We start from the raw sequence: 13,129 nt of genomic DNA on the forward strand, positions 1-13,129 counted from the left end.
AGGCTTAGAAGATCCACGTCGCCAGGTGAGACTAAGATGCCATGATTTGGGTGTGATCACAGCATCTGAGGTGGGATTTGTTTGTGGGAAGTGACGTCCCGCTGGACTAGTCCTAGATAACTTGCATATGATGAACGGCGCATAAGCAGTCGATTTTTACTAGAAACATCAAAGCCAGTGTTGCTGTGCAGGGATGAGTCAATTTAATGACGGTTCGAGATAATATGCAAGAAGGTCCAATATGTAAAAAAAAAAAACACATTATGATCACACATACAGTACAGACCAAAAGTTTGGACACACCTTCTCATTTAAAGATTTTTCTGTATTTTCATGACTATGAAAATTGTACATTCACATTGAAGGCATCAAAACTATGAATTACCACATGTGGAATTATATACTTAACAAAAAAGTGTGAAACAACTGAAAATATGTCTTATATTCTAGGTTCTTCAAAGTAGCCACCTTTTGCTTTGATGACTGCTTTGCACACAGTTTCTACTTTCTCCGCGGCTGAACCATCCACCAGCCAGCTGAAGCTTTCAACTATCAAATAATATAACACAGAATTTATAGTTGTATCTAGACTCATCTTAATATCGGGCGGAGAAAACTTTCAAAGAGGATTATACAGCTGATCGGACATGGATTTTTGAAAGCGAGTTCTCTGGCTTCATCAGGTCTAAGAAATCAATTTGATAATCTACATTTATATGGTGAAATCTAGAGACAGATCCTCTTTGCAGTGCTTGTTAGACCAATGATATATAGTATTTCTGCATGATAATGTCTGATAGATGAGGATCACACCTCTGGGAACCCCTAACACTGAGTTCAATGGCTTTTGGAAAGGTATCAGGATCAAAGCGTCCACAGGAATATCACGCTGCAAGCGCCGGCAGGAGATTTCTGATTGTGATTGTTCCATCCCTTTAATACTAGATTCACGTCCAGCTTCCCATATGTTCCATCGCTTTAATACTTAGGATTCACGTCCAGCTTACTGTATGTACCATTCTTTTAATTATTCGCGGCCAGCTTACCATATGTACCATCCCTTTAATGACTCACGTCCAGCTTACCCTATGTACCATCCCTGTAATGACTCATGTCCAGCTTACCGTATGTACCATGCCTTTAATGATTCGCAGCCAGCTTACCGTATGTACCATCCCTTTAAAGACTCACGTCCTGCTTACTGTATGTATCATCCCTATAATTATTCACGTCCAGCTTACCGTATGTACCATCCCTTTAATGACTCACATCCTGCTTACTGTATGTACCATCCCTATAATTATTCACGTCCAGCTTACAGTATGTACCATCCCTTTAATGACTCACGTCAAGCTTACCGTATGTACCATCCCTTTAATGATTCACGTCCAGCTTACCATATGTACCATCCCTTTAATGATTCACGTCCAGCTTACCGTATGTATCATCCTTTTAATGATTCACGTCCCGCTTACCGTAGGTTTGGAAATGCCTGAATGGCTGGTGTAGATTGTGGCTGACGGCCTCCTTCAGCTTCAGCGCGGCAGAATCAAAGATGTAATCAGGGAGTTTGGCCTCGATGATCTGAACCGTGTTACTACCAGAAAGCCACGGCTGCACCGTCTGAATATTCTGGACAAAGAAGAACGTTCTATAAAGTGACATGAATACTGCAGAAGTCTCTAATATAAACCCCCTGAACATCCACCTATTTTGATATAAATAAATCAAAAACTCCATACAAAGCTCCATATCCTCAGCATAGACATGAAATAAAAGCTGCCATGCTGTGTATCCTCAGTGGCCACTAAAGGGAGCTTAAAGGGCATCTGTCACCCCAAAAATTCAGATTTAACCACTTATACATTTAAAGCGCACCTGTCAGCAGGATTGAGCTCAGTAAAACACATACATTGTTAGGTGGGTGCCACTACACTGATTAAAATGATAACTTAGTTGATTAAATCCGTCCTGTGGTTCTTGTGTAACATTTACTTTCAGTTTGGAGATAATGATACGCTCGTGCTCCGGGGCGGCCTGTGGGGGGCGCTCTATCTGGTGCTCTGCTTACATATTCATCTGTATGCTCTTATGACAGCTCACTGTACCTTCACTGACCTGCCTTCTCTTTTACATAATGCATCTAGTAGTGCGGGGCTAGGTAAAATAGGAGGCAGGTCAGTGGACGATCAGTGAGCTGTCATAAGAGCATACACATGAATATGTAAGCAGAGCACCAGATAGAGTGCCCCCACACGCCGCCCCGGAGCATAAGCATATCATTATTTCCAAACTGAAAGTAAAGATTACACAAGAACCACAGGACGAATTTCATCAACTAAGGTATCATTTTACTCTGTGTAATGTCGCCCTCCTGACAGTGTATGTGGTTTACTGAGCACACTCCTGCTGACAGGTGCACTTTAATAGGGGACTGGAGTGGAGAGCCATCCCTTCATGGGGGCCCACCGGAGGATTCTCCATTTCTCCTGTTGGCCAGTCCGAGCCTGTAAAAGTGTTTATGCTACCCAACTCTTCTACTTATAATTCTCATATATTTTTGCAATGTGTATTACAAAGTCAATATACTCGTTGTCCTATCCCTGCATGGGGGCCCACCGGAGGATACTGCTGCGGACGCTCATATACTAGGTGACAGCCAATAGCAATTGTAAATCAGCCAGTACTATATTTTTTTTTTGCTGTCATATTCCAAAATGGTTGCAGCAAATTTCCAATTTTTTTTACTGCAGTTTTTACCTGTGAGCCACACATGTACCTACTATAAAAAGTAAGTTGTCAGCATTGAAAAAAAAATCCTGATACCTGAAGGGTCTTGGAGATCCGAGTTAATATAAATAGTACAACTTCTTCTACGTCCTGGAAGCTTGGATAGAAATCCATTTTCTCGTCATCAAATGTAAGTTGCATTTTGAAGATTGGTAAAAATTGCCCGTCTATCAGGTCAAATAAACGGACAAAAGTTTCTACAGTTTTCTGCAGAAGGTCTCTCACCTGTGGGGGGGAGAAATCAGCAAGTATATATTAGTGTTTATAAGGAGAAAAAATACATGACTACGAGAGTGGTGCAGAAAACAGGGAGACGGACTGGGCCATAAGAGAAGAAAGCTGAGTGACAACATTTACTGTGGGTGGGAAATCCTTAATCCCTTCAGGACCGGATCATTTTTTGTTTTGCATTTTTTCCTTTCCGTCTTCAAAAAGCCATACATTTTTCATTTTTCCATTGATATAGCTGCAAGAGGCTATGTAATGTGCTGTAGCTTAAACCCTTCCCAACATATGACATATTGTTATGCCATGTTCCTGTAGATGTGCAAAATTTGGACCTGGGCCCCCACCAGCATGTTGGTCAGATGTATGGGCCCTTATAGCATTCTAGATCCGATAATGATGCGCATGTTCGCCCTTGCCTTGGATGTTTCCTGTAATAATCTCCCCCATCGTAGCTCTAGCCCCATCCTATAATAATGTCTCTCATTCTAGGCCCCTTCCTGGTATAATGTTCCCCTTCCTGCGCCCCTTCCTGTTATAATATCCCCTATCCTGGGCCTCTTCCTGTTATAATATCCACCTTCTGTGTATAATACCCCCCATCCTGAGCCCCTTTCAGCAATAACGTCCCAATCCTGGGCTCCTTCCTGGTATAATGTCCTTGGTCCAGGGCCTCTTACTGTAATAATGTCCCCCATCCTGGCCCCTTCCTGTAACAATGTCCCCTATCCTAGTATAATATCCCACATCCTATAACAATGTCTTCCATCCTGGTATCCTGTCCCCCATCCTAGGCCCCATTCTGGTATAATGACCTCCATCATTGTGCCCTTTCTGGTGTAATGTCCTTCATCCTGGCCCATGTCATGGTATAATGATCCCCATTCTGGTATAATGCTCCCTATCCTGGGCTGCTTCCTTGTACAATGCCCCCCATCCTGAACCCCTGCCTTGTATAATGCTCCCCATCCTTGGCCCCTTCCTTGTAAAATGCTCCCCATCATGCGCCCCTTCCTTGTATAATGCTCCCCATCATGCGCCCCTTCCTTGTATAGTGCTCCCCATCCTGCGCCCCTTCCTTGTGTAATGCTCCCCATCTTGCGCCCCTTCCTTGTATAATGCTCCCCATCTTGCGCCCCTTCCTCGTGTAATGCTCCCCATCCTGCGTGCCTTCCTTGTGTAATGCATCTCATCCTAGGCTACTTCCTTGTATAATGCTCCCCATCTGGCACCCCTGCCTTGTGTAATGCTCCCCATCCTGCGCCCCTTTCTTGTATAATGCTCCCCATCATGCGCCCCTTCCTTGTATAATGCTCCCCATCCTGCGCCCCTTCCTTGTGTAATGCTCCCCATCCTGCGCCCCTTCCTTGTGTAATGCTCTCCATCTTGCTCCCCTTCCTTGTGTAATGCTCCCTATCCTGCGCCCCTTCCTTGTATAATGCTCTTCATCCTAGGCTACTTCCTTGTATAATGCTCCCCATCTTGGGACCCTTCCTTGTCTAATTCTCCCCATCCTGGGACCCTTCCTTGTATAATGCTTCTCATCCTAGGCTACTTCCTTGTATAATGCTCCCCATCCTGGGACCCTTCCTTGTCTAATTCCCCCTATCCTGGGCACCTTCCTTGTATAATGCCTATGGGCCCTTGTAGCATTCTAGATCCGATAATGATGCGCGTGTTCGCCCTTGCCTTGGATGTTTCCTGTAATAATCTCCCCCATCGTAGCCCTAGCCCCATCCTATAATAATGTCTCTCATTCTAGGCCCCTTCCTGGTATAATGTTCCCCATCCTGCACCCCTTCCTGTTATAATATCCCCTATCCTGGGCCTCTTCCTGTTATAATATCCACCTTCTGTGTATAATACCCCCCATCCTGAGCCCCCTTTCAGCAATAACGTCCCAATCCTGGGCTCCTTCCTGGTATAATGTCCTTTGTCCTGGGCCTCTTACTGTAATAATGTCCCCCATCCTGGCCCCTTCCTGCAACAATGTCCCCCATCCTGGTATAATGTCCCACATCCTATAACAATGACCCCATCCTGGTACAATGTCCCTCATCCTATAACAATGTCTTCCATCCTGGTATCCTGTCCCCCATCCTAGGCCCCATTCTGGTATAATGACCTCCATCCTTGTGCCCTTCCTGGTGTAATGTCCTTCATCCTGGCCCATGTCATGATATAATGACCCCCATTCTGGTATAATGCTCCCTATCCTGGGCCGCTTCCTTGTACAATGCCCCCCATTCTGAACCCCTGCCTGGTATAATGCTCCCCATCCTTGGCCTCTTCCTTGTAAAATGCTCCCCATCATGCGCCCCTTCCTTGTATAATGCTCCCCATCATGCGCCCCTTCCTTGTATAGTGCTCCCCATCCTGCGCCCCTTCCTTGTGTAATGCTCCCCATCTTGCGCCCCTTCCTTGTATAATGCTCCCCATCTTGCGCCCCTTCCTTGTATAATGCTCCCCATCTTGCGCCCCTTCCTTGTGTAATGCTCCCCATCCTGCGTTCCTTCCTTGTGTAATGCACCTCATCCTAGGCTACTTCCTTGTATAATGCTCCCCATCTTGCACCCCTTCCTTGTGTAATGCTCCCCATCCTGCGCCCCTTCCTTGTATAATGCTCCCCATCATGCTCCCCTTCCTTGTGTAATGCTCCCCATCCTGCGACCTTTCCTTGTATAATGCTCTCCATCTTGCGCCCCTTCCTTGTGTAATGCTCCTCATCCTAGGCTACTTCCTTGTATAATGCTCCCCATCTTGGGACCCTTCCTTGTCTAATTCTCCCCATCCTGGGACCCTTCCTTGTATAATGCTTCTCATCCTAAGCTACTTCCTTGTATAATGCTCCCCATCCTGGGACCCTTCCTTGTCTAATTCCCCCCATCCTGGGCACCTTCCTTGTATAATGCTCCCCATCCTGGAACCCTTCCTTGTCTAATTCCCCCCATCCTGGGCCCTTTCCTTGCATAATGCTCCCCATCCTGGGCCCCTTCATTATATAATGCTCCCCATCCTGGGCCCCTTCCTTGTCTAATTCTCCCCACCCTGAGCCCCTTCCTTGTATAATGCTCCCCATCCTTGGCCCTTTCCTGGTATAATGTTCTGTCGTTCTTTTCCAATACATTAAATAAACAAAAATAAATGATTCTTCTTACCTTCCTCCGCTCCCACGACATGCGGCGCCTTCTTCTGTAGCTGATTTCAGTGTGCCGGTAGAGGCAGCGCATGACGTCACTTCCATGCGTCACTCGTGACTGGCACGCCGACATCAGCTACCGGCCTTTGGCTGGCGGCATGCATTGCAGCTCAGGGACCCGGCATGTTCCTGCGCAGCAATATACTTCAGCCGGATGTGCGTCCTCAGACTGTGGAAGTGCCATACATATATGAGATGGGAATACCACTCTGACTCTATGTTTGATCCAGAGATACAATAATGAACATGAATCCTTATATATCACGGATCTTGCTGCCGACTTTACCTGGTTGGACATAAGTGACGAGACGCAGTTATAAAAGGAATCCAATTTGTCCGCATTAATCAGCTGCAGGGCATCTTGATTGGCAAATAGATTGATCACGTTGGGGTACCAAGTGTTCAGCAACTTTTCTTCTGTCTTGGCACAAGCCAAGGATCCGCTGTTCCTCAGGGATTCACATTCTACAGGACCCCTGGACCCGACAAAGAATAAAGCACTTTATCATATTAAACCTGACAGGGCACACCTGTGAGGTGAAGACCATTTCCGGTGACTACCTCTAGAAGCTCATCAAGAGAATGCCAAGAGTGTGCAAAGCAGTCATCAAAGCAAAAGGTGGCTACTTTGAAGAACCTAGAATATAAGACATATTTTCAGTTGTTTCACACTTTTTTGTTAAGTATATAATTCCACATGTGTTAATTCATAGTCATGAAAATACACACTTATACAGTATACATATATATACACCCATATACATTATACATACACATATACAGTATACATATATATACACACATATACAGTATACATATATATACACACATATACATTATACATACACATATACAGTATACATATATACACACATATACAGTATACATATATATACACACATATACAGTATACATATATATACACACATATACAGTATACATATATACACACACATATACAGTATACATATATATACACACATATACATTATACATACACATATACAGTATACATATATACACACATATACAGTATACATATATATACACACATATACAGTATACATATATATACACCCATATACATTATACATACACATATACAGTATACATATACACACACATATACAGTATACATATACACACATATACAGTATACATATATATACACACATATACAGTATACATATACACACATACAGTATACATATATATACACATATATACAGTATACATATATATACAGTATACATATATATACAGACATACAGTATAAATATATATACACATATATACAGTATACATATATACACATACAGTATACATATATACACATATACAGTATACATATATACACACACACATATATACAGTATATACATATATACACCCATATACAGTATACATATATATAAAACACATATACAGTATACATATAAATACACACATACAGTATACATATATACACACATATACAGTATACATATATACAGTATACATATATATACACACATACCGTATAAATATATATATACACATATATACAGTATACATATATACACCCATATACAGTATACATATATATACACACACACATACAGTATACATATATACACACATATACAGTATACATATATATACACGCATATACAGTATACATATACACACATATACAGTATACATATATATACACACACATATACAGTATACATATATACACACTTATACAGTATACATATATACACACATATACAGTATACATATATATACACACATATACAGTATACATATATACACACTTATACAGTATACACATATACACACATATACAGTATATATATATACACATATACAGTATACATATATATACACACATACAGTATAAATATATATACACATATATACAGTATACATATATACACCCACTAGATGGTGGCCCGATTCTAATGCATCGGGTATTCTAGAATATGTATGCGGCCGACAGGGCGCAATCAGCAGAGCGGTGTTTAAATTTGGCGCCAAAATCGCTGATTGGTCGAGGCCGGCAACCGTGACCAATCACCAAAGCGGTGTTAAAACTTGGCGGCTATATCGCAGATTGATCACGGCCGGTGGTCGCGACTAATCAGCAGAGCGGGGTTTAAATTTGGCGCCAATAATGCTGATTGGTCGCGGGCAGCGAACACGACCAATCAGCAGAGCGGGGTTTAAATTTGGCGCCAATAATGCTGATTGGTCGTGGGCAGCGAACGCGACCAATCAGCAGAGCGGGGTTTAAATTTGGCGCCAATAATGCTGATTGGTTGCGGCCGGCGGTCGCGACCAATCAGCACAGCGTTGTTTAAATTTGGCGCCAATAATGGTGATTGGTCACGGCCGGGACCAATCAGCAGAGCGGTGTTTAAATTTGGCGCCAATAATGCTGATTATTTGCGACCGGTAACCGTGACCAATCAGCATAGCGGTGTTTAAATTTGGCGCCAATATCGCTGTATATGTATACTGTATATCTGTGTGTATATATATGTATACTGTATGTGTGTGTATATATATGTATACTGTATGTGTGTATATATATGTATACTGTATATGTGTGTGTATATATATGTATACTGTATGTGTGTATATATATGTATACTGTATATGTGTGTGTATATGTATACTGTATATGTGTGTATATGTATACTCTGTATATGTGTGTGTATATGTATACTGTATATGTGTGTGTATATATGTATACTGTATATGTGTGTGTATATGTATACTGTATATGTGTGTATATATGTATACTGTATATGTGTGTGTATATATGTATACTGTATATGTGTATATATATATGTATACTGTATATGTGTGTGTATATATATGTATACTGTATATGTGTGTGTATATATGTATACTGTATATGTGTGTGTATATATGTATACTGTATATGTGTATATATATATGTATACTGTATATGTGTGTGTATATATGTATACTGTATATGTGTGTGTATATGTATACTGTATATGTGTGTATATATATGTATACTGTATATGTGTGTATATATGTATACTGTATATGTGTGTATATATATGTATACTGTTTATGGGTGTGTATATGTATACTGTATATGTGTGTATATATATGTATACTGTATATGTGTGTATATATATGTATACTGTATATGTGTGTGTATATATATGTATACTGTATATGTGTATATATGTATACTGTATATGTGTGTATATATATATGTATACTGTATATGTGTGTATATATGTATACTGTATATGTGTGTATATATATGTAAACTGTTTATGGGTGTGTATATGTAAACTGTATATGGGTGTATATATGTATACTGTATATGTGTGTATATATGTATACTGTATATGTGTGTGTATATATATGTATACTGTTTATGGGTGTGTATATGTATACTGTATATGGGTGTATATATGTATACTGTATATGTGTGTATATATGTATACTGTATATGTGTGTGTATATATATGTATACTGTTTATGGGTGTGTATATGTATACTGTATATGTGTATATGTATACTGTATATGTGTGTATATATATGTATACTGTATATGTGTGTGTGTATATATATGTATACTGTATATGTGTGTGTGTGTATATATATGTATACTGTATATGTGTGTATATATATGTATACTGTATATGTGTGTATATATGTATACTGTATATGTGTATATATGTATACTGTATATGTGTGTATATATGTATACTGTATATGTGTGTATTATACATGTATACTGTATATGTGTATATATATGTATACTGTATATGTGTGTGTATATATACAGTATATGTGTGTGTGAATATGCTGTATTACTGTATGTGTGTGTATATATATGTATACTGTATATGTGTGTATATATATGTATACTGTATATGTGTGTGTATATATGTATACTGTATATGTGTGTGTATATATGTATACTGTATATGTGTGTGTGTATATATACAGTATATGTGTGTGTGTATATGCTGTATTACTGTATATATGCGTGTATATATGTATACTGTATATGGGTGTGTATATGTATACTGTATATGTGTATATATATGTATACTGTATATGTGTGTATATGTATACTGTATATGTGTGTGTATATGTATACTGTATATGTGTATATATGTATACTGTATATGTGTGTATATATATGTATACTGTATATGTGTATATATGTATACTGTATATGGGTGTGTATATGTATACTGTATATGTGTATTTATATATGTATACTGTATATGTGTGTGTATATGCTGTATTACTGTATATATGCGTGTATATATGTATACTGTATATGTGTGTATATATATGTATACTGTATATGTGTGTGTATATATGTATACTGTATATGTGTGTATATGTATACTGTATATGTGTGTATATATGTATACTGTATGTGTGTATATATATGTATATATACAGTATATATGTGTGTGTATATGTATACTGTATATGTGTGTGTGTATATATGCTGTATTACTGTATATATGCGTGTATATATGTATACTGTATATGGGTGTATATATGTATACTGTATATGTGTGTGTATATATGTATACCGTATGTGTGTATATATGTATACTGTATATGGGTGTGTATATATATGTATACTGTATATGGGTGTGTATATATATATGTATACTGTATGTGTATATATGTATACTGTATATGTGTGTATATATGTGTGTGTATATATATATGTATACTGTATATGTGTGTATATATGAGTGTGTATATATATATGTATACTGTATGTGTGTATATATGTATACTGTGTATGTGTGTATATGTATACTGTATATGGGTGTATATATGTATACTGTATATGTGTGTGTATATATGTATACTGTATATGTGTGTGTATATATGTATACTGTATATGTGTGTATATGTGTATACTGTATGTGTGTATATATATGTATACTGTATATGTGTGTGTATATATGTATACTGTATATGGGTGTGTATATATGTATACTGTATATGTGTGTATATGTGTATACTGTATGTGTGTATATATATGTATACTGTATATGTGTGTGTATATATGTATACTGTATATGGGTGTGTATATGTATAATGTATATGTGTGTGTGTATATGTATACTGTATATGTGTGTGTATATATACAGTATATGTGTGTGTATATGCTGTATTACTGTATATATGCGTGTATATATGTATACTGTATATGGGTGTGTATATGTATACTGTATATGTGTGTGTATATATGTATACTGTATATGGGTGTGTATATATATATGTATACTGTATATGGGTGTGTGTATATATGTATGTATACTGTATATGTGTGTATATATATATGTATACTGTATGTGTATATATGTATACTGTATATGTGTGTATATATGTGTGTATATATATGTATACTGTATATGTGTGTATATATGTATACTGTATATGTGTGTATATGTGTATACTGTATATGTATGTGTATATATATGTATACTGTATATGTGTGTGTATATGTATACTGTATATGTGTGTATATATGTATACTGTATATGGGTGTGTATATGTATACTGTATATGTGTGTATATATGTATACTGTATATGTGTGTATATATATGTATACTGTATATGTGTGTGTATATATGTATACTGTATATGTGTGTATATATGTATACTGTATATGGGTGTGTATATGTATACTGTATATGTGTGTGTATATATGTATACTGTATGTGTGTATATATGTATACTGTATATGGGTGTATATATATATGTATACTGTATATGTGTGTATATATGTGTGTATATATATATATATGTATACTGTGTATGTCTGTATATGTGTATACTGTATATGTGTGTGTATATGTATTCTGTATATGGGTGTATATATGTATACTGTATATGTGTGTATATGTATACTGTATATGTGTGTGTATATATATATGTATACTGTATATGTGTGTATATGTGTGTATATATATATGTATACTGTATGTGTGTATATATGTATACTGTATATGTGTATATATGTATACTGTATATGTGTGTATATGTGTATACTGTATATGTGTGTGTATATATATGTATTCTGTATATGGGTGTATATATGTATACTGTATATGTGTGTATATGTATACTGTATATGTGTGTATATGTATACTGTATATGTGTATATATATGTATACTGTATATGTGTGTATATATGTATGTATATATATATATATGTATGTGTGTATATGTATGTATATATATGTATACTGTATATGTGTGTGTATATGTATGTATATATATATATATGTATATGTGTGTATATGTGTATAGTGTATATGTGTGTGTATATATGTATACTGTATATGTGTGTATATATATACTGTATATGTGTGTGTGTATATGTATACTGTATATGTGTGTATATATGTATACTGTATATGTGTGTGTATATATGTATACTGTATATGTGTGTATATGTATACTGTATATGGGTGTATATATATATACTGTATATGTGTGTGTATATATGTATACTGTATATGTGTATATATGTATACTGTATATGTGTGTGTATATATGTATACTGTATATGTGTATACTGTATGTGTGTATATATATGTATACTGTATATGTGTGTGTATATATGTATACTGTATATGGGTGTGTATATGTATACTGTATATGGGTGTGTATATGTATACTGTATGTGTGTATATATATGTATAATGTATATGTGTGTGTGTATATGTATACTGTATATGTGTGTGTGTATATATACAGTATATGTGTGTGTGTATATGTATACTGTATATGTGTGTGTATATATATGTATACTGTATATGTGTGTATATGTATACTGTATATATGTGTGTATATATGTATACTGTATATGTGTGTATATATGTATACTGTATATG

This window comes from Phyllobates terribilis, unplaced genomic scaffold, assembly GCF_046119375.1.
Source record: "Phyllobates terribilis strain yellow unplaced genomic scaffold, ASM4611937v1 Scaffold_27__1_contigs__length_16484149, whole genome shotgun sequence".
Lineage (NCBI taxonomy): Eukaryota > Metazoa > Chordata > Amphibia > Anura > Dendrobatidae > Phyllobates > Phyllobates terribilis.